General features: G+C 41.7%; 1 long non-coding RNA gene across 1 annotated transcript in view; it reads left to right on the plus strand.

Moving 5' to 3' along the window:
• Nucleotides 1-15,438: 15,438 nt before the first annotated feature.
• LOC111873654 overlaps nucleotides 15,439-26,828 on the plus strand; it is a 137,248-nt gene continuing 125,858 nt past the window's right edge. The window contains exon 1 of the long non-coding RNA XR_002844411.2: nucleotides 15,439-15,803. This is a non-coding gene — a long non-coding RNA (uncharacterized LOC111873654). The remainder of the gene's footprint in view (nucleotides 15,804-26,828) is intronic.

Consider the following 26,828-nt stretch of genomic DNA (forward strand, 5'->3'; position numbering starts at 1 on the left):
TAACTGGGACGTTTTTATGTCACATGTTACAGGTGGCAATGACGCCATCCTCGGTGAGGTTGGCCGAACCACGGCTGTGCCTTTGGTGAGAACGCATCATGGACCGGGGATGTGTTGGGACACAGCTTGGGACACAGCTTGGGACACCTCCTCGTTGTCCCGCCAAGTAACGACAGCCGCCTTCCGGGGCTGGCGGCCGAGTTTCCATAAAGGGCAATGACTATTTGACCAGAGCCTCCCACGCGGCTGCATAATGACTCTTGTGTTTCATTACGATGTACCCGGGACGAATGCGGGAGAGAACTCCTATGGGGGTTGCTACAGCCATGTGAGTTGTCTCCCTAGAGTACCAATAAGGTGCCGCAAGCCTTAGGGCTCAACACTCTAAAATGGTTTTGACCAACCCATGTGGAGGGGCGGGAATGGGGGAGCTCTGAAGCAACCTCCAGGGGCGATAATCTTGTGTAGGATGCCCTGGTTGCAACCTCATGACAACTAGTATCGCACTCCCATTTATCATCTGGCATACCCCTCTCCCCCTGAACATGCACTCTTGGTACTGGAGGCTTGTGAGGGTTATATTTTGCAGGACCAACCTCCTAAGCCAAGGTGTGAGGCATTGTGCCAAGGGCTGCATGGCACTGGGGTGGTTATTGGCCAGTGTCACGAACAATCCCCTCGGGGCACCAGGCAGCACCCCGTTGTATTTATGCCTTCCACCCATATGGGGTTCTGCGGGTGGTGACCTTTTAAATCCCCAAACTCGTGGGACCAAAATGAAAGGAAACAAAAAAAACGGTCGTAAAAACCTTAAACTGAAGAGGGATCCCCTTCCAAGGAGATCCCTAAGAGAAATGCTTCAGCAGGGGGCTGGAAGCTCTGGTGAACCACTAAGGGACCCAGGTGCAGCCAGCGAACCTGCTGTTGAATTTTTAGCCAAAGGCAAGGACGAACCAGTGGTTCGGAACCTACCTGAGGTAAAACCAAAAACTCTGTTGGGAGTCAGTAGTACTGACATACCACTACAAGGGGATAGTACCTCTAGCACACCTGCAGTAGTAACGGATTGGGATACCTAGTCGCTGGAGTAGGTGGACTCCGTCTAGCGAAAGAAAACCTTCTTTGGACGCGCCAGACGGAAGTTGAAAAAGGCAAGAGCTGGGGCAAGCATAGCAGGAACTGGGGCAGTCAGCAACCAGGAAATGCAGGCTCGTCCAAGCAGGGAGAAACCCCCACCGGTCCCTTTAAGAGGCCAAGGTCGGAGGGCAGTAGCCCTACACAAACGGTCAGAACTCCGAAAAGGCCCAGGGACTATAAAGGACCAGGGATTTACAAGGAGGCTCTGACCAACATAAAGGTAACTATCGTCAAGGAAACTTATCCTTAGGATAACCTTACTGAAGATGACCAGAATTCCATTCTGGAAGCACTGGGGGAGGTGTTACGTAGGACTCTAAAGGGAGAACTACCACACCTGAACTCCTTCAGACTAGTGGGAGGTGCACTTATTTATGCATGCGCCGACCAACAATTTGGTCAATGGCTTACCAAAGCCATTGACAACGACAGGCTGGAATCAAGGGCCAGGCTGAAGGGTACCGATGCCAGGAACCTGTCCAAGCCTGTTAAAGTGGCTCTCTGGGTTAGGGACAAAGTTGCCCAGAATCAGGAAGAGCTGCTGAAATGAATTGCAGACCTCAGTCCAGGACTTGTGTTCTGCTATGGCATGAGGCGTAAACTTAGTTTCAGCCTTGGGCAGTACATGACAGTATTCCAGGTAGAAGTATATGACATTAAGGCATGTATTATGGAGAATCTAGATAGGAACTACAGAAATAGGAACATCTACATTCTATCTGACAGCCAGGCTGCACTAAAAGCACTTGACAAACACCAGATCAACTCAAAATTGGTCTGGGATTGCCACCAAACTCTCATGGAACTGGCCAAACATAACAGGATACAACTGATATGGGCGCCGGGGCATGAGGGTATTGCTGGAAACGAAACAGCAGACCAATTGGCCAAGACTGTAGCTTAACATCCGTTCACAGGACCTAACCCAGCCTGTGGCATCTCTATAGGAGTTGCCAGAAAGGCAATCAGGGACTGGACAAGCGTGAAGCACAAGAAATACTGGGGATCCTTAACTGGACTCAGGCAAGCAAAGGGGCTCATATCAGGACCCTATACTAAAAAAGCGAAGGACATGTTGAAGTTAAACAGGAACCAGCTACGATGGGTGGTAGGACTACTTACAGGACACTGTCACCTTAAAGGACACCTCTTCAAAATGACTAAGTAACAGTCCAATTTGTGAGAGGTGTCACGAATAAAATGAAACAGCCACACATATCCTGTGCGAATCTGAGGCCTTAGCTTATTTAAGATTACGTCACTTGGGTCAATATTTTATGGAACCAAGTGACTATTTAGACGTCCCCACGTACAAAATCCTACACTTCATTCGAAGCACAGGATTGTTGAGGGGATAATCAGAAGGGGAGGCACAACAGATCACTGTGGTCGCGGTGCAAGGGCCTAGAAGGTCCACTCTTTATACATTCATTTATTCATTCAAGCACTTTTGGTGAGTGCGCATATTAATCTAAAGAACTGAAGTTCTTAATGCTGCGTAATTATTAAATGACGTAAAAATGGAAGAACCGCGCAGTAACATAGAAAAGGCACATTGCAATTTAACAAACAAATTGAATTACTGAAGACCATCCCGTCAAGAACTAACATCTAATTTTAACTTTCACGTGGTCAGTTCAACTGATCCCTACGGCCGTCAACCTCGGTTTTCTAGACCGGGGCAGCTATTTCCTTGAAATAGCTCCTCAGTTATCCTCATGAGGCTGAGTGGATCCCGTTCCAGACCCACTAATTCTCAGAAAATCTGGTAGCGCCTGGAATCGAATCCGGGACCTCTGGATCTGTAGGCAGGAAGTCTGACCACTAGACCACAGAGGCGGTCACAGAACGACATAATTTGTGTTTATTAATGCTAATTTAATGACGGAGTCCGTAGCTCAGGACAGGAAAATTAGAGGATACGTAACTGCAATTAATATGAAAGAACCGGTCATGGCCTGGTAAGCAACAGTCAGTTTAGGGCGCGTCGTGGCCGAGAATCCAGCCAGCAGTCCCCGAATATTAGCCAGACGCGTTGTTGCTTGAGCCAAATTTGCTGGGTACACAGGCGCCATAGCCTAAGTCTATTTTGCGAGGACAGCAGCTGCCGGCAGCTGTGGAGGGAACAAAATGCCTGAGTTCTGATTTCAACCTTAAAGTTATCACAAAGGAATTACTGTCCGATATCAGAGTAGTTTATCATTCAGAGCTGCCGCAAAGTAGAAGAAGATAATAAGTCTACTGTAAAGTAGACAGGTAATGTTACTGGCATTACTTTCGAAGCTAAACGTCCGATAACAAAAAGCTGGCAGAACTGACAGGAAAATGTGAAGCTCGGCAGTTTTTTTTTTTTCGGTGCAGTCCCACTGCACGGTCTCGACTGAACAGGTTCATTGATGATGCAGACAATGTGCTCGTGTAGCTACAGAAGAAAGAAGAAGAAATTCCCCTGCATGATCTTACCAAAAGGGGATCTTATTTCTCAGATAACGCAGACACCTACAGAATCCAGCAACAAACCGTGAAGAAGCCTGTAATTACTTTGTGAAATACAAAATGTCCTTCATTTGCGACGAGATGTTCGGTACCTTAACTACTCTTTATTGTTTCTTCCTCTAATGACCTGAACTCAATGACATTTAATGACTTGTACCGAGATGTGTGGTAACACAGTTTCTGTTTAGGGTGCCATGTTTGAAGTCCTTCAACTGGAGAAGTTAGATGCATTAACGTAGACAAGTCTCTGGCTAGAACCATTAGACATAACATACCAGGTACAGTGAGGATTTTTACTTTATTGACCGGTTCCACGGCTCTTCGCTTCGCGGCGACCTAGCCGCCGCTTACCGCGAGGCGCATGCAAATTTTGCCGATGAATCACCATGCCTGGCTGCCGATAAATTTCGGAATGATTTATTTGTTATTATTTAGCTGCAAATGGGTTTTCACCCGGTGGCAGTGGTACTACAATAAGACAAATAACACACATAAACACGTTCAAACAGAACACAGCAAACAAACGAAAAGTGAAACATACTATAATACTACACTACGTACTATACATACTACAATAAACTAAAGGTAATGAATGCGTAATTTCGTGTTCTCATTTTCTCTTCTAATTAACAGTTCACGGATCACACGAGGTGTCCAAAATTCTGTCCCTCTACAGGTACATATTTTTCGCAATTAACGGCTTCTTTAAAAAGACATATACAACAAATCTTCTTGCACTTGCGTCACACCAGACAACGTTACCGCGGCAATGCATATAAACGCAGCAGTACAGTAATTGTTGGACGCGTCTCTTTCTATGTAGTCCGTGTCGTATCAAGGAAAGTACGCGATTAGTTCTTCTCAGAACTTCTTGTTTACATATTTATTTCCCATTCCGATTTACAGAGATTTAAATAGTACCTATCCGAATTTCTGCTCATTATATTAGTAGTTCAAGATAAGAGAGAAAATATTCAGATCAACCTAATTCAGTGTCGACTGCATTTGGAGATCATAAATCTTAATTTGTTTATCAATTAACATATTTAATTTCTTATTTATACATCAGAGAAAGAGCACTGATGGCGCTAAACTTCATTTCCTGGAATGTTGCGCGCTAATTAGTTGCCAAGGCATTAAGCAATTGGAGGGAAGTAAATATCTACCAAGTGGGAGGGTCACTGCGGTGACATGTCACTTGAGTGACTCATGCAGCGAAATGTTCATTCATAGCATACCATTTGTTCATTAAACACTGTTGTTGTAATACTTGAGTACTTTATGTTTCGGAGTCGTTTCTCCAGCAAAGAGATTCCACTTCGCTTCTACACACTATGAAGAAGAGCGCTCATGGTATTGTTCTGGGCCGAGACCGAATTTCACCGGTAGGCAGGCCTACGAGTATTGCAGTACGCGTATTCTCAAAACGTGAAGCAGAGCGTAAGAAGATCACGTGTAAACACGGTCATCTTTGACCTCATTGCACGTATCTACAAATTACAGATATGAAAATTCCATAAGCCTACAGACATTCTGTTAGTCGAAAAACCGAAAGCGAAGAGAGAGTATTTGGAAGGCTTAGGCGGATATGGAAAAATTATATTAAATTGGTGAGATTTTGGTATTCTCACGGCTGTGTCTAAGAAGAGTACTCTCTTCTGGGATGTGGGTATGTGTAGCCTGGTAGAAGGTTACCGTCGTTTCGGAGGAACGCACTTGCTCCATATTCATGATCAAAGAGCAAGGTATGAAAACAAGCTGCAATGAATGTTCGTCCCTCTAAAACGTTGATGAACTTTTACGAGATCACATGGCATATCCTACAAGACAATATTCTTCAGTGTTAAATTATATGTCAAGAAACTATAAGTGCCTGGAGTGGATTCATGTGGATCAGTGGAGGGCTTCTGTAGCACTGTGGTTAACCTTCGGATAGTCATCAAATACAAAGAATTTCTTGACAGATGATAACTATTGACTTCTCAAAAGTCCTCTGCTCCGTTTAATTAGACTATTTGGTTTTGGATTTATTGACCGGATTACACTAGTTATGAGGGACTTCACGTGGCACGCTTCTGATGATGCAGTCATCACTGTTGTGGATCCTCGAACCTAATTATGAATGACCATTTTCATCCATTCATAAATACAAGTGCCTCTTATCCGTTACCCAGTTAAGGAATTAGTTGGCCTCTCCATAGCTCAGGCGGTTAGTCATTGGCTTCCCACCGCGGCGGCCCGGGTTCAAAACCGGGTCTGGTCAAGTGGGATTTGTGGTGGACAAAGTGGCGCTGGGGTAGGTTTTCTCTGAGTACTTCGGTTTCCCCTGCCAATCTTAATTCCGCCAAATTTTCCATCATCATAATCACCCGGGGCAGGTACAATAGGCCAATCAGTGGCCGCCGTGCCGAGTGGACCCAAACAGACTCCTCCCTCCACTATGCGAAAAAGGAATTAGTTTTGAAAAGAAAAATTGGAGGGCAAGAGGTTTTTCACGAGGAGGGGCTCGTCGGGAAGAAAGTGTTTCCAGTGCAGTTAGTAGTTTTGAGCTGTATTAAGATACAAGCCTGAAGTGACCAATTTTTGACGGAATTGTCTTTTTTTTTATGGTTCTTCCAACCCATTCAGGACCCTGGTCTCTTATTCACTTCCGTAATCATTTTTCACAGACGGTAGGACTCCTTGGACGAGTGATAAGCCTGTCGCAAGGGCGCTACCTACACACACGATATCACAAACACAGAATAAACGCATACACACACCAAACATCAATGTCCTGAGTGGGATTCGAATCTACGATCCCAGCGTCCGAGCGAGCGAAGACAGTTCATGCCTTAGACCGCTCTGCTACTATGACCGGCGGCAGAATTATGTACCTTCGGAAAAGCAGGAATTCTTCAGTTCGATTTTCTCCGTGTAATGACAATGGGATTTCACTCTTTCCTAGGGGTACTTACTGAGGTTAATAATAAGTTATTTTGTTCTAAGGGGTATCCAGTCACGGTGGCCGTACGGTCTAAGGCATGAACCATCTTCGCCCGTTCGAACACTGTGATCGTGCGTTCGAATCCCACTTGAGGCATGGATGTCTGTGTGCGTTTTTCTTGTGTTTTATGTTCCACAAATATGCATGCTTTAGCACTTTTACTGCTTACCTTCCTGTTAGCTCCCTCCGAATTAGCTTGATCTCAGGTAATTAAACAGCTGTAGTGAAGCTGGCAGCGAACACAGTGGCCACGTGGTCTAAGGGCAATGGCTGACCAAGGAAACTGGTAACCACAGCGCAACTGCAGTTTCCTAGAATTGTTATCAGGCTGAGTTGAATACATGTTACTGAATGGATCAGCCCAAACTGAGGAAACTGCGTTGCCGTTTCCGCAATTTGCGCTGCTCCATTTATCAACATGTATTCAACTCAGGCTGATAACAGTTCTCGGAAATTGCAGTTGCGTTGCGGTTGCCAGTTTCCTTGGTGTGCCTTCAGCCTGCGGTAAGAACCCTCATCGCCCGCTCAAACACCGGGATCGTGGGTTCGAATCCCACTTGAAGTATGGATGTCTGTGTGCTCTTATTTTGTGTTTGTGCTGTCCTGTGTGTGTAGGTAGCGGCCTTGCCACGGGCTGATCCCCCTTCCGAGGAGTCCTACCGACTGTGTAAAAGATCAAGAAACAGTAAAGCGGCCAAGGTCCAACAAAAGGCTGTAGAGCCATAGATAGATAGACAGACAGTGAAGCTGGCAGAATTTGTCCAGTGATTTAGGTTAGCTCTTTCTAAGGGACCTAACAGAGTAGGTGTCTACCCCCTTCACATGAGGATGCTAACAAATACAGTTTCCGAAACGTTGTATTTTCTAATTTTTAGAACACCGGACGGTGGACAAAGTCCGAGAACTCAGTAATTCTAAGTTATTTTATGCATATTCTGTTTTCCTTCATCATGTCAGTGAATTGATCGCTGTATTTCCATTTAAACCAAGATATTTATATTCAAGTAAATTCCTTACACACAGAAACAGACACACAAATGTGAAGAGAAACACTGAAAAATTAGAACGAACTAGAAAGAAACTATATTCAACCGCTGAGGCTATTAAATGCTGATAAGTGGGTATGTGGAACTAAATGAGATAATCAGCAGAGAAATAAAAGACGTAATTTTCAAATACGGAAAGTATGAGAAATTCTGAAAAAAGAAGCACAAATGCGGAATAAATAAAAGAGTTATTAAGTGAACAAATTTCAGAAATATAGGGTACTCTTTAAAACAGTTGTTCCCACTAGCGTTCTCTTCCGTATTCCTTGTCGTCACTCAAAGTTTGCCTGAGTTATTCTTTTTTCTCACTTCATGGCAAACACATTCAAGCCTCTTCCGAAGTAAGTTACTCATTTCACCATTTTCAAGGGATTCTGAGGTCTCGTCGCCCCTTTGGAGCACAAGAATACTCTGTAGTATTCTTTCACGGCAGTTATAACCAGATGATTTATCTCATTTTGTCTATATTCATATATTCTACTTTTTACTGATTCTATTTTGACTTCTATCCCAACAGCCTCATTCTTAATATGGCCTCGTTTAGAGCAGCCAAAAATTGTTCTTAGGGCCTAAGTATTTAATTTCTACTGTATTTTTTGGTTTATTTTTCTATAGTTGCCCAGGACTAATACCTAAACAGAGAAATTGGTAGCGCTACTGTTTTGTAAAATTTCAAAGTTGTTCTTTTCCTTTACGTATACGGAGTGTTTATCCTGTTAAGAATACTTATTCAACGCCATAATTTGCAGTGTAATTAGAACTGACGTTAATATGGATAGTTGAATGCGGGAGGGTGAATGAAAACCACTAGCCCTCTTTCGACATTCGAAATGAAGGTATGCAATTGAAGGTCTCCGCAAAACGAGGTAGGGCAGACTCTGATACTACAGAAATTAAATTAGACCCATGATTAGTGTCGCCCGCCTCTGTGGTCTAGTGGTCAGAGTTCCTGGCTACTGATCCAGAGGTCTCGGGTTCGATTCCAGGTGCTACCAGATTTTCTGAGAAGTGGTTGGTCTGGAACGGGGTCCTCTCGGCCTCGTGAGGATAATTGAGGAGCTATTTCAAGGAAATAGTGACTCTGGTCTAGAAAACCGAAATTAACGGTCGTGGGGATTCATTGCGCTGACCACGCGAGACCCTCTATCCGCTAAAGTTGACACTAACTTCGAAGACAAGCGGCGGTCGCTCGGTCGGTATAGTTCGCTTGCGGACTCAAGCCACGGAGTTTGTAGCTTTTGTTTGTTTTGATTAATGTCATAGAAATCACTATATCTGCAGCATGTAATAAAAACATTGAGTAAAACCAGTGTTGCGTCTCTTCTGAAATAGGCTACAAGTGGTGGTAATATACTCGAACATATCCCTGCTTCACAGTGTTTTTATGCAATAAATTTACATCAAAGACTTTTACGGCAATCTGTAGATGTCACAGACATCTCCGAGAAAAATTCTGAGGATATAAGTAAGAGACGGGGAAAGTAAAGATTCTTAAATGAATGGTTGGGCATGCAGAATGAAGCCTTCGTACTTTGTATAAAAAGAAGTTAGTCGGAACCACCAGGTGAGCTTCGGCGTTTAAGAAAATGACGTAGGGATTTATACTATCCTCCTCTGAACCGATAGAATCAGTTGTAACTGGGGTGACCAACTTTCGGTCATGAATTTAAGGGAGATTTAGTCACGACAAATTTTGCGCATTTTTAGCGGCGCGGCGTCAGTCCAGCAAACGTTCATGGAATGGATAATATTAAACAAAACAATTAATTTACATTGTATGTAATATACAGGACACAATATAGAATAAATTTTACAAATTTGCATGCTTCTTAGTCCTAACCTATATGTATTTGTCCACTGATGCTGCAGAACTAAGCATTTTTTTATCTTCTTGTGCAAATTTAAAAAACTCTTTACAACTATAGTCATAATTAATTGCTACCATTAGCTCTGATATAATTAGTTCTAAGCTGCTGTGATTTCTCTGATCAGTCCATTTATTGCTCATCAGTGAAAAATTTCTTTCAGTATGGGCATTTGAGCCCGGGATGCTTAAAACAAAGCCTAAGATCTTAATAAGGTTTGGCACATCAATTTGTTTCTTTCTTAAATCATTGAAAATATTGACCCAACTTTGTTCTATACGTCCTGTTTTTACCACATTCAGAACACTTTTTGCACTAGAAAACCTTCATACAGGCTGTCCTCATTTACAAAATCAAGATTAAATTCTTTTACAATGGTTTGAAAATGTCTGAAAGAAAGTTCGGTGTTTAAATTTAATGGCAAAAGACAATGGACAGGATTTGCATTTGATAACTCAAAATTCTCAGAAATGTACTTGTGCAAGCAACAGTAGAAATTAACAAAATCATCTCTAGCACATTTCTGCAGGGGTGGATATTCCGCTATCGATTAGTATATGCTAAACTTTCTATCGAATATTTCAGGTAATTTTTCGATATTTATCGATGAGTACCTCTAAGTCTAAACTGTCGATAATAATGACAGTTTATATGGGAATGTATCTGGCGGGAATAATATAACATTTAAATTTTGCGATCTTGATTGTTAATGAAATATACGGGAGAAATAGAAGGTCAATACGGGAACCGGGAGGATCCAAAAAAATTAGCTCTAATACGGGAGATCTCGGGAAATACGGGAGAGTTGGTCACCCTGGTTGTAACTGAAATGCCGAAGGAGCCCGCTGGAGCGAAGCAAGGAGGAACCTTATCTGGGAAACAGCTGGGAACGTGAAAGAGGGGCACAGGAAACGGGTGTGCCGGAATTGTATCCAGAGGCCAGATAAGGGGAACTCCAATTCCACCGCCTTTGGAATACATCATACAAGTTCTACAAATTGGATCTCGCCAAGTAGGACTACAGAGCACAATCTTTAGCTAGAAACCTATATTCTTTGTGTTCAGAGGTCGAAATGTGATGACAGAGACCATAGGCCTATGTGACTACAGATTTACTCAGGCCTATTTCCTGTTTCAACATAGTCCGCGTTCGTTTTCTTATTGTATTGACATATTTTTTTATGTATGTGTAACCCCAGAGCAGTGACCTTCTTGACACGCTAATAGTCCCTCAGGTAACCAAGAAATTCCCAGGATATCACGGTACTCTAAGATTTAACGCCTAATAATACACAAGCAATTTTACATCGAAAAATCGCTTCAGTTTTTTAAATTATGTACGATCGTATACTGCTATCGCCTAGAGTCAATAAGGCCTCCGGGGCATTCTCATAATGAATATGGGTCTTCAATTTCGAGTACGACAAAGAGAGCTGAAAAATATATCCATTATAATCACGTTGAAGCATTGTTACTGTATAGGTTTTCGTTACCAATATTAATGTTTTATTGGCAGTAATATATACGTCATAAGTAATAAATTTTGCTACAACTAACGAAAAAAGCGAAATCGCTGTCAACTTGGAATTACTTGTATCTTAACTTACCGAAATTTACACATACAGTGAGCATTTCTACTTTGTTGGCAGTTTCCACGGTTCTGCGCTTCACGGCGACCTGGTCGCCGCTTATCGAGAGGCGAATATGAATTTTGCAGATAAATCAGCATGACTAACGGTCAAAACCCTGCCGCTGGTTCCTCGCTTTCCTGACATACCCATACAATCCAACTTGTCTTCATTCTATTGATTGTTAACCTAGATCGTAAGTGCAGTCCACATAGATACATTTCATAAATGATGGATGGTATATTGCACGGGGCTTTATTCACGTTACTTTTTCTTATTTCCAGAATTTGGAGTAGAGAACAACTTAAAGTACAGGGTGATCCGTTTCAGATGTCACAAAAAGAAACGAAAACGTTGCAGAAAATAATCCACTTTATTACCAGTTAATGGTACGTACACGTGTAGACGGGCACCACTTTCGTGCTCCAACATATTAACACTCAACATGACCGCCACGGCAGACGCGGCACAGTTCATACTGCGCGGACAAGTTGCAACACGTGGCTCGCAGCATTTCCGGAATGATTTGTGCATAGGTCGCGGTGATCTTCTGTCGGAAGTCAGCTTCATTCTGTGGTCTTTGTCAGTCCGCAAGTGACTTGACGTACACCCACACGAAAAAGTCTGGAGGCGTCAAGTGGTGAATTTGCGGGCCAAGGAATGGGCCCATCACTGCCGCACCATGACTGTTGCATGTATCGCGTAAAAACTGCCGCCACTTCCGTGAACTCTGAATCATGGCTTCCTCCCTGTTCCTGTCACGCACGCTGCTGCCTGTGTGAGGCATAGTCAGACCATTTTCCAGGAACATGTTGTACCTTATCACAAGGGACGTCTAGACAATTGTACTGGCGTCGAAAAACTCTCTGGGTTCTTGTAACACTCGAAAATTCCGCATACCACACGGCCACACGGCTGAACCGCCTGCAAACCCTGCATTCAATCTACGCGGACAGCCTTCCTTCTCAAATTCAAACAAACTACTCAGAGATACACGCATTAGCTTCTTGCATACAACGGTTTACTTTTCTAGCGTCTCAAATGGATTACTCTGTATAACGACGATTTGAGGTAAAAATGTCCGAATAATTTACAAAGGAGATTTATTCACGAATAACGGTCAGCTTAAATGTTATAAAGACGCTGAAAGGAAACAAAGTTTGAGGATACAACCTCCCATCTCCTGACGGGAAGATACACAATCAAATAGACCATATATTAATAGATAGGAGACGGCACTCAAGTATACTTGATGTCCGATCATTCAGGGCAGCAGATTGTGATACTGACCACTACCTGGTCGTGGCAAAGGTTAGGTAAAGACTGGCAGTGAGCAAACAAACATCGCACAGAGTTCACATGTAGATGTTTAATCTCAAGAAATTAAATGAGGTAGAGGGTAAAGAGCAGTATCGTGTTGAAATCTCAGATAGGTTTGCAGCTTTGGAAAACTTGAACACTGAGGTAGATGTTAATAAAGCTTGGGAAACTATTAGAGAGAATATAAAAATGTCTGCCAAAGAGAGTCTAGGTTATTATGAACTGAAGAAGCATAAGCCATGGTTCGATGAAGGATGCTCAAAATTATTAGACCAAAGAAAGCAGGCCAAATTGCAATGGTTACAGGATCCAAGCGAGTTAAATGGGGATAATGTGAACAATATAAGACGTGAAACCAGCAGGCATTTCAGGAACAAAAAGAGGGAATATCTGAAAGACAAAATTGATGAGCTTGCAATGAACAGTAAGAACAAGAACATTAGAGACCTGTATAGAGGAATAAATGACTTTAAGAGGGGTTACCAGCCTAGCAGTAACTTAGTGAATGATGAGAATGGTAATCTGCAAGCAGATTCCACAGCATTTGGAAAGGCGGAGGAACTACTTCTCTCAGTTATTGAATGTATGTACCGTACATGGGGTCAGTGACGTTAGGCAGATAGAAATACATAAAGCTAGGTCGTTAGTAGCCGATCCTAGCACTTTTGAGTTTTAAATTGCTATTGCAAAATTTAAGAGGTATAAATCGCCAGGTAGTGATCAAATTCCGACAGAACTTATTCAAGCAGGAGGCGAAATATTACGTTCTAAGATCCAAAAACTAATTAATTCTATTTGGCATAAGGAAAAATTGCCTGATCAGTGGAAGGAGTCTATTATTGTACCAGTTCACAAGAAGGGTGATAAAACTGACTGTAGTAATTATCGGGGGTTATCACTGCTATCAACTTCATACAGAATTTTATTCGATATTCTTCTCTCAAGGTTAAGTGCATATATAGATGAAATTATTGGGGATCATCAGTGTGGGTTTCGACGCAGCAGGTCAACAACAAATCAGATCTTTTTCATTCATCAGTTACTGAAAAAAAAAATGAGAGTACGATGAGACAGTACATCAGCTATTCCTAGACTTCAAGAAATCCTATGATTCAGTTAGGAGGGAAGTATTGTACAATATTCTAATTGAGTTCTGGATACTCATGAAACTTGTTAGGTTGATTAAAATGTGTTTAAACGAAACGTATAGTAAAGTCCGTATACGTAAGCACTGGTCTGATAAATTTCCTATCCAGAATGGTCTTTATTGCCACTCCTTTTCATCTTTACTTTAGAATATGCCATTAGGAAGGCCCAGGGAAACCGGGTGGGACTGAAATTAAGCGGGACACCTCAGCTGTTGGTCTATGCCGATGATGTGAATCTACTGGGTGATAATGTAGATACCATAAAGGAAAACACACAAACTCTAACTGACGCAAGTAAAGAGGTTGCTCTAGAAGAAAGCACACAGAAAACTAAGTACATATTACTGTCTCGTCACCAAAATTCAGGGCAGAATCATGACATAAAGGTAGGAAACAGATGTTTTGAAAATGTGGCACAGTTCAGATATTTGGGAACGATGATAACAAATCAAAACCTGATTCAGGAGAAAATTAAGAGGTGACTGAACTCGGGTAATGCTTGCTGCCATTCAGTCCAGAATCTTTTGTCTTCTTGTCTGCTGTCGAAGAACATAAATATTAGAATATACAAAACTATAATTTTGCCTGTGGCTCTGTATGGGTGTGAAACTTGGTCTCTGACATTAAGGGAGGAACACAGACTGAGGGTGTTTGAGAACAGGGTGTTGAGGAAAATATTTGGACCGAAGAGTTATGAAGTGACAGGATGTAAAATTTGAAGTTTTCACGACGGTTACGAAGAAGAAAGCAATCTTCTGGGATGTGGCGCCGGGTAGATATTATGTTTGACCGACGTTTCGAAGGAACGTATCGCCTCCATCTTCAGGGTATAAGAAAAAAAGAAGGAACTCCGTGAGCGAGGAACCAGCGCGTGCAGGTGCTCACAGAGTTTCTTCTCTTTTTTCTTCTACCCTGAAGATGGAGGCGATACGTTCCTCCGAAACGTCAGTCAAACACGATATCTACAGGGCCCCACATCCCAGAAGACTGCTTTCTTCAAGTGACAGGATGTTTGAGAAAACTGACTAGTGAGGAGTCTCATAACTTGTACTCTTATCCAAGTATAATTAGAATGATGAGGTCAAGGAGTATGAGATGGGCAGGGCATGTAGCACGAATAGACGAGAAGAGGAATGCATATAGGTTATTGTTGGGAATGCCAGAAGGAAAGAGATCGCTGGGAAGACCAAGGCGTAGGTGGGTGGATGATATTAAAATGGATCTTTGAGAGACAGAATGGGTTGTTATGGACTGAATTGATCTGGCTCAGGATAGGGGCTAGTGGAGTGCTCTTTTGAACATGGTAATGAACCTTCGGATTCCATAAAACGCTAGGAATTTCTTCAGTAGCTTCACAATTGGCTGCTTCTCAAGAAGGGCTCAGCTCCATGACTGATTGAGTTACTAAAGTAAATGCAAGTACGCAATGTCTGTAATCAGTATATATGCTAAGAGAGCCTTTGAATGTTTTATGAAATCTGTAGCTATTATTGACACTAAAACAAAATAGAAAACATATTAAAGAAATCTGTTTCAGATGATGTGAATATACTGCACTAATGACAGAGGGAAGTGTTCATTTGCGTTGTTAAATACTAATGTCTGTACATTTCCACGTTTTTATTTCGCGCGCGTACGATAGCATTTTTTCATGAAAAAATGGCCAGTAGATGTCGGGCTTTGCTTCGAAAAGACAGAACACACGAAACTTACACAGCATTTTAAAAAGGAAATACTTTTTCATCTCAGCGACTATGTTATGAGGTAGTTATTCAATGTTAAAATAAGCACCAGTAATGTGGGTGACTAATAAAGAATGATATTTTGGAGCAGGAACAAAGGATACCTTGTGCTGCATCAAGGAACGGAAGACACTACTGAAACGGAGCGTGATAAGTGAAATAACTTTCCTGTTCCCTTCTTTGTAAAGCACGCCGAGAATTCCATTCATTTGTCCACAGTGTGTCAGGCAAGTAGTCTCTTGCCGGTTGGCACAGTAGAAGCAAGAAGAAACGTGAGTGGTTGCTAAGGAGCTAAGAAGTGTTGTTGCTACTCTTGTGAGGTGCTCTAATACAGGATGCTTTGAATACCTATGAGAACTATTTAGGATATATAACCATTTAACCTGTCTGAGCTGTTTCTGACAGAATAAACTTGAGGTTTAAACGTCATTTAGAGTAAGTAACTTACAAACTACATTTCCTTTGTTTAGGTTAAGAGATCACTTTGATCACGTGAACGCAGCATTGTTGTCAAAAGTAAATTTCTTTTGTCTTTAGTCAGTATTGCTGTGTATATTGGAAAGGTTCGGATTTTATTTGAATTGTTGGAAGAAAAATAAAATTTAGGAGCGTTCTGAGGTGTTTTATTATGAAGATGCCAGCGTTGCATGGTGCATCTAGTGTGAAAATTCCCTGTCAGCTGATTTTGAACATCGATACTGCGGGACCAGCTAAAGCCAGTTCATATGTACAATACGTAGTTGCGTCACAGTTTAAGCACAATAAGATTACGTTGATCAAAAATATATGCTGACGGTGTGTTACGTATTACAAGGAAATTGTACGAAATTGTGTTTTATAACTAGTATTCGTCTGATAGTGGTTTCAAGACAGTGGTGTGAGTAGGTGCGCTTTGGTTATTTTAAATATATACGAATTCGAATCATCTCCGTCCATTGTTGACGTTAAGATTTCATGGAGCGTTCTCTCCACGTCCTCCATATGCCTTCATGGTATGGTACTAAGTACATCGATGACTTAATTATTTGAAGCTCCGATAACGGGACCTTAGGCCATTTAAGTGGCAGAAACCATGCGAGTGGTTTGACGTGCCTGTGCAATCAGTACGGTTACTGATATAATATTAATCACGGATGTTACTGTATAGTACATGCTGTTGGTAGTCGTGGCTCCTTTAAAATTTCAAATAGAATTCTTGGGTAGGTGAGCTTCTCAACACTTTGAAATAAGGGTATATTCAACGTTACCTGTCGCGTTCATAACCCACTTTATTCGTGCAAAGCCTCTCGCCCCTCCATTTGTAAGACGATAACAGATTTCTTTTTACCGCATCTCCGGAACTTCGATATGATGCGTTCAGTTTTCGCCATTGATCAAATTCCTGTTTCGGCAGCAGTACCTACCAACATTGCAGTTTTTATGTTACCCGTGGATCAGCTGATACCGTTCCAGAGCACACTTCTGTTACGCCGTGTGGTCCGGTAGATGTTTACCCACTTTTCGGAGGAACACCGATAGCCGTCTGTACGATCATGGCGCCACATTTTATAAGCAGTAATTGTATTCCCCTCCATGAAGACCATAAATTTCACAGAGAAGCAGGTAGAAGTTATTTTTAGAGTTAGTGGAAATTCTAATTTTAGGAATCTCCACCATGTCTGAAATTCTGTCCATATATTGAATTCACACATCGAAGTTGTTCGTCTCTTCTTATTATTTAATTAACACTACATGTTTCAGCCTACATGACCATCATCAGGTGTATAAGATTGTAGATGAAAACTGCTGCACTGTGGAATTTTTGCCTTTTGTCCAGGGTTCAATGGTCAGTCCAAGAAATGCTTGCAGTGATTTTCTGCAGTGATAACGTCATTTGACCGCAGAGGTGGGATCAACTAACAGTTCCAGAAAATGCATGAGTTTTGGGAAAAACGTGTATAATACAGAAATAAATGGCTTAGAAATATTTTAATTACTGTTGTATAGCAGCAATAGCATATTTAAAATGTAATATTATTATTTTTCTGTTTTTGTTTGTTAAAAAAAAGGAAGAAAAATGGGTGAGGATAATATGCAGGCTAGAGCATGTAAGACTTTATGAACACATAAGCACAAGCTGAGTGGTGAATTTGTTACATGGCGTCCACATTTATACTCAGGAGTATACAAAATGGAACCCCATCGAACCCCAGATTCGGGTGCTAGCGTATTGCTTTTGAAAGGAATTGAATGAAACTTGATGTATGTGTAGGGGTGTAGAGGGATCCTTTTGTGACAAATGCAGGTTGTGTTTATAATTATTTAACAACGTGTTGCCCACTGCATAGGTTTATATGTGTGTCAGAAGTTGAGAAGAACATGAACGCGATTAAAGCCCGTGTCGAGAAAGTGTACTAACGTTTTTTGAGAGAGACTGAAGAAAAAAGTCCTTTGTTGTAACAGCCTGACGGGTAATATTATTAAAGATGGGACGATAAGATGTAGTAGACATTGATGCTGACTTGACAAGGTAATTGTTTCTACATGCTGTGGAAGTTTGATGATCACACGAAACTCGATCTTAATTTGCAACTTCAGAAATTGCATTAATAGTAAGAAATCCCAATGAACTTGTATTCACTGAATCCACTTTTCTTATTTTTGGAGAGAACAAAAGTGAAATTTTTGTTGAGTATCATGTAAATTTTCACCAAGGGTTTACTTAAATGAAAAATATATTTTTATGGAAAATGATAATGCCCCAAAAATGGTATAACCACTTTTTGGGCGAAGTTTTGTTTTGTCATTATTTCGCAACAGTGTGTACTCTGAACAGACTGTACATGAAAGGCGTCTTCAGAATTGAAGTGCAGCCCTACTCGGCCCCATTGGCCAGCGGTTAAAGTGGTAGTTGGTATTCTTTTAAACACGAATTTAAAAGTGTTGCCCAGCGCAATTTCACTTCATTCTTGTCTGTCCTAAGAACCGTATCCATCCGCGCGTCCCTGTCCAATTTCAATGGAGATATCGTTACAGTAACTTATAATCGACCTATTTGCGCTTAACTCTGTACGAATTGTGTGTTATTATTAGAGGCTCAGATAGCTTCTTCCCAGTCATCAACACAAAGACAACGGTTGCTGCAAATTGTGTCAACACTAGGACCATCACTAAACTTAGGTGAACGTGAAAGCCTGGGAATTTATTTGAGAGAAATGGAAAAATAACGAAAACTGAAATATTTATGTTTCAAGAAACTTTGAATGTGAAGTGAATGTTCCTTGCATTTCTGTGTTGCGAGTATAGAGCTCGAGTTTGGGCGGTTTGTTGCTAGACCAAACTTTTGACCAGAAGAACAGAGAGAGAGCTGATTGCAGAGAAATCTTTATGTTGTCAACCTGTTAGTATACACTATTTCTTGATCAGTTTATAAGGAACAGTTGCCCAAACGCGTAAGAAAAAGAAATCGCCAGATTTTGTGAGACGTGCCTTTTTTAAATTCTTATTTTAGTGATACCCAGTAGTATTGCTTAGAGCCTGTGCAGGGCACATAGACCCATATAAAAGTCACCAACTCATCAGGTATCCGGCTTGAAAGGACGAAATGCTTTTAACAAAAGTCACAGTGTGCGATTCGCCACTTTCAGGGTAGTATTGCTGTGTTATGGAATACAGATAAAGTCGGTATCGACCCTTTCTAAAATGTATTTTTTTCCATGAACCTAGGATCCAGTCACTGCTTGAGCTGAGATTGTAATACTCGTGTCATATCGTGAAGACCCTGGGAAGGATGAAAAAAGTTTTTGAAGTCGGAACCGACTTCATTGCGTATTTAAGCATATGAAGTGCTGAAGAGGCAGATCCTGTCATAACTAATATACAATTTTGATGCATGTTGACCCCCGTAAACTGTACTGCTGCTACCGATTTTGGGCGCAGTTCACGTTCTTTAGGTGGCAAAGTGAAACAGTTAGTTGATTAAGAATTGCAATAGCCGATAGTCCGGTGGAAATACTGGTGCACGTGAAGAAGACGAAGCGCCCTATTCTTTTCACACACTGTGACTTTCTTTTTAGAGGGGCGTAAAACGAACGTAATAAATATCAACGTTATTCTAAGTATTTTACCGATGAATTCAGTGGATATGAAGTTGTCCGCGTCCCATCGGAAGTGATCAGTGAAGCTGAGAAACCGCAAGATCAAAGAAATGATCGTCATACCGCCTTGGAGAGACTTTATAGTGCCTTTACTTGAAAAGTAACGTCACTGATCATGAGGACTTCGCTTAAGTACAAGATCCAAGAATGAAATCAATGGAGAATGTCAGGGAGGAGCTTCGAAAACCCAATCATAAAAACCGCATTAAAATCGTGTTAAAAGTGAAGGTTCCATTTAGGAGGAAAACTGTATGCTGTCATAACTGATACGGTTTTTATTGGGCAGTTAGATTTGTCCAGTAATCTGAAATTTTAGGTTCTTACAGCGGTGACCACGAAGGTACTGATTTCTGGGAATTCACGCCGTTTAGTTTGGTGTAGAAGTATCGACTCTTTTGAGAAATGCGAAAGATAGTGGCTGCAATTTCGGCGGAACCGCTCGTACCTGTTCTCACAACTGAAGACAAGTCGGACGTGTAAGCTGCATTTCCTTTTCACCTGTGCATGTTTTCTGCGTGGAAAGTTGAAGAGGACATTCATAATATTTATTTTCACAGTCTGTACAAAATAAGAACAAGTTCTTAATAATATTATACAGAGAGTTTTTGTTTGTTGACTTTGTTGACCAGTTCCATGGCTCTGCGCTTCACGGCGACCGGGGCGCCGCCGGCTGCGAGGCGCATACGAATTTTGCCGATGAATCAGCGTGCCTATGGCCGATAACCTTTGGAATGAAGGGAAGTAATTAACTTGTGGACCGCTTGACGGCATTATGTTTCACGGCAAACAGCGCTATTCGTGCGTGAGAGTTTATTTATGAGTGGGCAGCGGTAGGCAGCAGGTATCAGCCCCAGTTGCCTCTTGTTCTCAGTTGCAGTTAATGAGCAGCGCCGTGTACTTCAGAGCAACGAGTATTGTTGCATGGCACCTGCGTGAAATACAGAATCTGCTAGAGAGCGTCAGCAAAATTTAGTGATCAAAAGAGTTCCCAGCAGACAAACAGTTCACAATTTGGTGAATAAACTTAGAACAACGGAATTCTTAATAGAGAGGAAACAAAAAACGTAAGCGCCGAGTGCTTACTGAAAAACTAATGACAGAAGGCCCAGACTTGACATTACACCTGTTAAAATATTTAAGTTAAGATGTAGGTTTGTTTTACAACTGGCGAAAGAGCTCCAGGGGCTGGGTGGACCCCAGACCCGGTCCGTACCCTATGGAGAAGATTCTTCTGCAGGGAATCGAATCCCAGTTTGTCAGCCATCCAGACCATAGCCTGTAGCTATACCGACTGAGCTATGTTAAGTCAAGTATTGAAGCGGTAAGCTGTGATTGCATGGCTGAACTCATCTGGCTCAGGATACGTAGCCAGTGGCAGGCTCCTGTGAACACTAATGAACATCCGTGATGCATAAAATGGTGGATTTTTTTTTGACCAAATGGGCTGTTGTCACGCTCACGACGAGTTGTGAGGGACTGGAAGTTAAGCCCATCGTAAATGAAATGTTTGTATTCAGATCAGGTCGTAGTTCGGATTTGTATTTTTAACCAAATAAAATGATGTACAATATAATGTACTCTTTACCACGTGATGATGTTTTGTACCATTTTTTCTCCCATCCCTAGGCCTGCTTACCATTATGGGGCTATGTTGCGCCCATCTCAACCTGTGTGTTTGAATCTCTCCCAACAAATAGGAGGCAAAGAGCATAAACCGTGAAGTTTGTAGTTAATGAGATTACTTCTTCATGAACATGCTTTAGTTTCTTGGAACCGAGCGGGTTGGCGTAGCGGTAACGCACTGGACGCATACTCGGGAGGGACATTGGCTATGCTGACTGGTTTCTCGGGTTTTCCTCAGGCCATCCAGGGAAATTCCAGAGTATTACTTCGATTAGGTCACTCGCATCCATCAGATCCTTTCCAATTCATCATTGTATTTACCATTTGACTATAGTCTAGCTATTGATTATCATAAAATAACTCAAGAAAGAAACCAGAAAGTTTAGAAGTGTATGGTTTTCGGTTCCATTTGAGTGTATTTCTGGAATTTCAAGTTTTATCTCTCGTTTCGTTGACCGGATTTTTTTTTTAATTTAGAAAAGTCTTCGTAGCATTTGATTTGTGTGTTTGATTACAGTCTTCACATTTATATGTGAATCTCGTTCTTGTACGCTGTAAACCTCGGTACAGTACGCTTTTTTCGTGCCGAATCCTACGAATTGTTCATGTTTCCGGTATGCCGCAGAATACCGTCACGTGTAGGGGGGTACGCCTGAGGAAAACAATAACGGGTTCTAGATCTGATGGTTGGATTAATTGGCGCTTCGTCACAAGTTCTTTTCATCACAATTATAACATGTCGCTATTCTATACACTTCAGCACACCGTTGCACACGCACTGGGATTCCCCATCTTCACTAGTCGTCTCCTGGCGCCGGATCTCAACACAGAAACTAGCACTTCAGATCACTATGAAGTCTTCTTGTTTCGTCTTCAGTTACTCCGTACTCCTGTGTCCTAATCTGTACTCAGGAGATCTTCACAATTCACTAAGGCCATGCTCCATTCTCGTCCTTGCACTCTCATCTGCGTTGTAGTCAAAGTTATGTTACGACCGACGGTCAGTCGGCCAGTCTGCCTTGGAATAAAGCACCCATCTAGGGCATAAGACCAGAACTTTATTGCTGTATGACGTTTGTAGGCTTGTTGATGTGGAGCGCGCTCTGACGAGAGAACGGGTCCATCGTGTGTCAAAAACACAGTCAGCAGTAATAAATTTTGTTAGTATGTACAATTTACATTGTTGTAGCCTCGAATGTCTTCAGGATAACTCCTCGGCACGGACCGCGCACAGAAAAGACATGACGTGACCGCTACCCAACTAGTTCATTGGCGCGCTAACTGCTGCCTAGCAACGAGCTATAACTTTCGTTATTGTTGCGTGCGCGTATCGCGCTGTATTTACAGACGCGTTGTCTAACATTGGACTTCCTCTTGTGTGTTGCTATTACGGCTGTTTAGGCACTATGTTGCTTAGAAACGGCCCATATGTCACTACGTTTATGGACGTAATTTTTATTTGAAATGACCATAACGGGTGTGATGTACATACATATGATGAACAGGACCCGGATTTTGGTGACCTAAAAATATATTAAAAATGACAAAAAATCCAGAAAAAATGGCCTTATAAATTACCGAAAATCGAGAAAAACTACCTATAAAATAAAAAAACTATCCAAAAGTTAAAAACGACCTAAAATGTATCATGTCATGGGAAATCTAATTATTTTAACATGTATTCTTAATCTTTATTAACTGAACACTTTACTCGCATATTATTCATATGTCTGAAAACGTGTGAAGAAAAATTCCCTAAAATGGCTGAAATGTGAAAAAATACCCTTAAAGGTAAAATAATTTACCGAAAAAATTATCTAAAAACTTAAAAATGACGAAAAATGACAACATGACCGACGAATGAATCGGTGAGGTGGGAGCGAGATTAGTGCCATCTCTAGAATCCAATAATCGCAACGTGGTAACCAGAGTAACCATCTTGACACGTTATGCTAAGGTCATTCGGAACAACGAAGCACCTTCACAGTTCCAAGGTGCCAAAGCCCGCATGTAGACTCTGTACTCCCGTACAGATTGCATCTTTCCAGTCTCATTTATGTAATTTAAGTACCATACAGACAGTAATTTTGGTTGCCTTAGATACATGAGGATACCGCAGTGGCAGCTGACCGCAAGCCATTGCTGTTACCTCAGCCTAGTCATACGTCATCCATGGAAATTGAAAACGAGCCCGCAGGGTGTTGCTGTTGCTGTCCAAGGGACTGAAATAAATGACATGGACGTGGTGAAAGGGGGAGCTATGATGTCTGGTCTGAAACATGTTAAATGTTTTCTCCCTCCTCCAGACATGAAATTCCTTGTAGGTAAGGATCCTCGTACAGTATTTAGTATTTCTGGAATGTTGGAGATACTTCAGAGGTCTTGAAAGGGACTAGATGTATCGTGTAGATGAGCAGGAGCAGTAACTGTAGAAAAATATCTCTTGGAATGAATTGACACATTAACAGCCGTGGTTAGTGCATGTACACGGCCAGCCCCTCATTTTGCAGCAGAGTGTATTTGTACGTTTCGCATTCTCAGAATAAACGGCGACTATTTCGCCAAACAGCGTTAACCTATAGGCCTTTTTAATGGAGACGCAGTGTTTTCTGTGAGGTATGAAGTGATTTTTTAACAATTTGAAGCTCAGTGGTTATTGTATATATTCATTCACTCACTCGCGGAGCTGAGCCCTTCTTGAAAAGCCGCCAATTGTACAGCTACTCAAGAACTTCCCAGCATTTTATGGAACTCGAAGGTTCATTACCGTGTTCACGAGAATACTGGTCCCTATCCTGAGCCAGCTTAGCCCAATCTGGTTATTTTATGTATTACTCAGATGGACACTCTAATACTTTGCATTCTGACCACACACTGTATTTGTGTGTTCTGTATGGTTCTCACAACAAACAGCGACTGTTTCCCGAAACAGCATTAACCGGTTGGGTTTTGTAGGAAAAGCTAAAGTTGTCCCTGTACTTAACTAATACAGCACTACGCCATGAAGGCGTATGGGGAAGTGTATGTATAGACCACGTTTTCTCGACCCCGGCACTAGTTGGAGATGAGTGGTCAGCTTCACGCCTCGGCCGCTTTACTTCTGGGGAAAGAGCCCCCGGTACCCATTGGCCAGTAGGCTGCGGGGGCCCCAGAGCCGGTCTGGACGACATGGAGAAGTGAGAATTCTTGCCCCAACCGGGACTCAAACTCCGACCCCTTGATCGTCGAGATCGTAACCAGTCGCTTTACCGACTGCGCTCTCCCGGCCCTTGGTTTTTGTAGTGGAGACGTAATGCGTTTCCTGTGAGGTACGAACTGAATTTTTATGTATTTAAAAGATAGTCTTTAAAGGGTTAAATATTGTATAGATATATATACGAGTATTTGAGGTTTCTAGGCGTTAATAATTATCATCTAAATAATATTTAACTCTTTAAAGTCGTATCGATGCCAGAAGCCCTAGGAAGGTACCTTCGTAGGCCTTCTGGCATCGATACTGAGCGCGTATTGGTCATTCCGTCTGTAGCATGTTCCAAGTCGCGAAACAATTGAATAGATTTGCATGATATTTGATGTGAGGCAGTTTTATTAAAATTTGTCCACCCATTTCAGTCCATTTCCTATTTTGGTTAAACTCAGACTGAAGTAAGATTTCACAAGAAGACATCTCCAACGCAATTCGGCATGGGCTGAAAATGTTCTGAAAGTTAGTTGTAGAGATAAATACGGCACATTGGTGTGCAGTATGCGTTTTCCCCTGAGTCTTAAAAGTTTTCTTGATAAAACAAGAGAAACGCTATGTGTAGGCTGTATTTGTGAACTAGTACGAGTCATTACATATTCATTGTGACCAGCATGCAGTACCACAAGCTCACAACGTTAATTGCATAGTACTATTGCGTAAAGCGATAAACAAATGTCAATTAAATTAGAATTATTCAGTTAACCCAAAGTTACTTCACATATTCATTTTAAGCCCATGTAAAGCCTCTGCATCTCCCAAGGCTAGCCAGAAATATAGATTAGTAATTATGCAATTCAGTGATCCAATTCGTTTCACAGTTTTCACCAATAGTTACGTTTACTTTAAACCTGTTACGTATAACCCCAGAGTTTCTCGCAGTCATACACAATTTGTTTGCTTACTAGGCCTCAGTTTTCACATGCCTAAATCAGTGGTTGGTTCGTTATTGCAGGACTGTCATGTTGGCATTGTTGAAAAGAAAACTCCGTGGTTTTAGTCCGCAAGCGAACTATACCGACCGAGCGACCGCCGCTTTTCGGCGAAATTAATGCCAACTTAGCGGATAGAGAGTGTCAACGCGACGAATCCCCACTGCCGTTAATTTCGGTTTTCTTGACCGGAGCCGCTATTTCCTTGAAATAGCTCCTCAGTTATCCTCAACGAGGCTGAGTGGACCCCGTTCCAGACCCAGTACTTTTCAGAAAATGTGGTAGCGCCGGGAATCGAATCCCGACCTCCGGATCTGTAGCCAGGAATTCTGACCACTAGACCACAGAGGCGGTATTGTTGACCACAAAAAAAATGTAGGAGTGGGGTGGCCATTACTGGTATAACTTTTCGTACGGGGTTTAATCAAAATCTGTTAGTTGGCACACTTGGACCGTACGATACATACGTATTTTTGAAAGTTTTTAGTGATGGATTATGGAGTTAATTATCCATGGAGTACAGTCATTCCGTAGGAGCCAAGGAGCCAGTAGCTGTCCACCTGGTCTAGAAATTCTCCATCTTCTATGCAACGCGACGGTTTATTACTGTGTTCACAAGATAGCGCCGTTTGGTAATCAGGTTATGTTATACTCTAATGCTGCATGTTATAGTTAAGTTCCACTTCGCAGTGCCTCTCACAGAACTAACCAGTTTATGTCACAACACTTTACAAGAGATCATATTAATTTATTATGCTTATATCTCATGGATAAATGAATTCTACATCGTCTTTTTTTGTTCCCAGTCCACATCAGTTTTATGCCTCTTTGTATGTCACAGCTGAAATTAATTTCGTATCCCAGCTTTTCCCGTTCCATAATACGAGTACCTTCCCAGAACCGTTATAATTATTCAAGAAATGTTTTTATCGAACCCCCAAACTCAACACCGTCATGACGTAATATGGTTATTGGGCCATGTCCTTTGTTATTATGATTGCATCCACATCTTCATCACCGACTCCTCGGACATTCATTTTAATATCATACCATACACTATACTCGATCGTCCAGTAACTTCTTCCAGAAGCTTTCGTTCGAATCGCTCTCTGATTCATCGCCTTTCTTCATGCTTCTCCCATTTATGATTAACTCACTGCCCCTAATCAATATTAGAGTCAATTTTACCGACCACACAACATTTTTTTTTATTATTATTACACTACGTGTTTCGACCTCAAGACGTCATCCTCAGGTGTACTAACACAGCTGTATAATTACACGCAATCACATTCGTCTTCTCACTTATTCGATCCTGTATCTTATTCAGGCTCACGCTCAATAATATATCAAGCCCTCTCATAAAACACACGTTAAAATTGTTCTAAATGTCAAAAGTTAAAATTTAAATTTAAAATTTTTAAAACATTTTAAAGTTTGTGAATCGAATTTCAATTCAGGTCACTTGTTATGCTTTCACTTTCACTTGTATTCAGTCACTTCCTACTTACGTTCATCACTGCATCAA

This window comes from Cryptotermes secundus, unplaced genomic scaffold (genome assembly GCF_002891405.2).
Source record: "Cryptotermes secundus unplaced genomic scaffold, Csec_1.0 scaffold776, whole genome shotgun sequence".
Lineage (NCBI taxonomy): Eukaryota > Metazoa > Arthropoda > Insecta > Blattodea > Kalotermitidae > Cryptotermes > Cryptotermes secundus.